This window comes from Corylus avellana, chromosome ca4, assembly GCF_901000735.1.
Source record: "Corylus avellana chromosome ca4, CavTom2PMs-1.0".
Lineage (NCBI taxonomy): Eukaryota > Viridiplantae > Streptophyta > Magnoliopsida > Fagales > Betulaceae > Corylus > Corylus avellana.
Window position 1 is genome coordinate 10036207 of NC_081544.1, and position 2477 is coordinate 10038683.

Here is a 2477-nt window from a genome sequence, read left to right on the forward strand (position 1 = left end):
ACCTCAACGTGTCCTGCAAACACCTTTCTTCAATCAATGGAAATCCCTTCCTCTTCATGAGAATGAAGCCAACCAGCCTGTTATAGGTCGTTCAACAATACATGGCGTGGTGAGAATCTAACAATTTTTTTTTTTTGGCTCCTTTTCATGGATTGATTCAATACAGACCATTTCACTTTTGTCGGTTCCACTCATCTCTTACTATTCGATGACTTAATACTATGCTCATATTGACACTGTACTGAGACATTTTTCCTAACCTATTGGTCATCATCTTTGTGACTCGATGGCGAAGCCACGACCCATTTGAACTTTTACTCGACGAACTGATATATTAAGATTGTACATAAATGATGTAAAACACTTAGAATCGTAACATATGCGAATATATCAGTTGTGCTTATATAGGGTGTTTTTTTTTTTTTTTTTTATCAGGAAAAGAAATTTGGCAGTTTGCGGGTACTGTTCCAAATTTGACGACCACAGGTGACATTGAAAGCATGGCGCTGTATGCTGGCGAAGGTGTAGGGCTTATTGAGGAAATTTTACCTGCCGGTGAGGTGGTCCGAGGACTGGTTGAAGGGGCTCAACATCTGATCCACAGCAAATTTAGTGGCGTATAGTTAAGCCAAGGTTGAGCAAGTCCTTGAACCAAATAAATAGCCTCCAAAATGTTGTTGATAATGGAAATTTGGGTACTGCGGATAATAAAAGACTCAACAGTGTCTCTTGTGTTTGCTTGAGTTATGTTTGCGTGGTTGTTGTCTAGTTGGGATTAAGATCTCTTACGGTTTTAAAAAAAGTTGTAGATTCTCAAATTACAGAATTTATGTTGTTTCTAAACATCAACATGCTTAAAAAATGTCATCGATTAAAAAGGTAACATCTTACAATTGGGAATTGAATATACTTTCATCAGATCCTTTTACTCTCTATATTATAAAAAATGAAACGCTAGGAATACTAAATTTTTTATCAAGAGATGTATACTATTATAAAATGATGTAGAGCTTATTTATTGAAGATGATTAAAACAATTAAGAAAGAAAAATGGTACGGGTATTAATAAATAAGTTCTACATCGTCTAATTAGTGTCCATCTCTTAATAAAAAAATTAATACGCTTAGCATTTCTCTATAAAAAAGTTTTGAGCCAATTTTTTTTTTATTTTTTTGAAGAAGTGTCCCTACAATTTTTGTAGAAAGAATAAACTTCCTCTTACGGCCTCGTAACATATTCTTTACTTTTTGAGTTCTTCCAAATAAAAATAAAAAAATAAAAAAATAAAAACACTCAAGCAGTCAAGCCTTTATTACCCATGTGGTTTCCATAACTCCCACACAATAAATTGTCAGCTTCGCTATATATTATTCTGTATCGTTTGCCGACGTATCTAACTTAAATTATTATTACAATCTAAACCATGTGGTGCTCTGTTTAGAAGATCCAATAAGATCCAAGATCTACTATAAAAATAAAAAATAAAAAATAAAGAAATAAACCCAAGATCCAAGATACATTATTATAATTGAAGTTATATATTGTAATAATAACTTGAATATCAGTATAGCATGTCACCTAATGATTAAGATTGTAATGACAATTTAAGTTAAATACTATTAGCTTGAAACACCTCTCCCAGATTAGAGGACACTGTTACATTATCTTTCAGAGATAGGATTTCTAAAGTAACTGGCCAACTCCTTATCAATTTTGATTTATTTCTAGACAAAATTATAAATCCATATATTACTATGCACTTGAGTGCATAAAGAGAATTAAATTGTCTATCGAGAGAAAAAGTAATTAGCTCAGAGAAAAAGAATTTAATTAATTAATAGTCTTGGCCAATTTCTCTGTATAAAAGCAACTCTTGACTACCTTTATCAAAAGCATGACTCGAAAGATTCAAATTACCAAATTGCTGTCTACACAGCAATGATAACATAAGAGAATAGAAAATTCGTTTAATCAAATCACACAAATGGAATGATTGAATGGAGATAAACTTTTATAAATATGTAGAATGACATATAACAAGGGAAGAGCAGATACGATCGAGCCAATTTCTTTCTGATGTGATTTTTGAAATTATCTTAAATTTAATAATAATTTTAATAGTCACATCATGTTTAAAGCAATATTACTTGCTGCTAATTCTTTGTTTGGTTTAAACCGATTTGGATTAGGTGTAAAAACAAAAACAAAAAACAGTTCTAAAAGAACTTACAAGACAAATGTTGTAGTTTTTTGACAGCACCTAATCCAAATTCCGTTTAAACATTTCCGGCAAGGAGAACATCAGCAATCAACTTGTCCAAGTTCTGGTAAGAAGAACCACCAGGCTTGACAGCCTCTTCGGCTTTTATCTTCCACTCCATTACCTTCCTCTTCATTTCTTTACCTTTATCACCCTCCATTAACTCCCTCACAAGCTTCTCAACTTCATCTCTCTTAACATCATTATCTATCTCCA

General features: G+C 32.4%; 1 protein-coding gene across 1 annotated transcript in view; it reads right to left on the minus strand.

The window, feature by feature from the left end:
• Nucleotides 1-2477, minus strand: part of LOC132178522 (7-deoxyloganetin glucosyltransferase-like) — a 6146-nt gene that overhangs the window by 1736 nt on the left and 1933 nt on the right. The window lies entirely within an intron of this gene.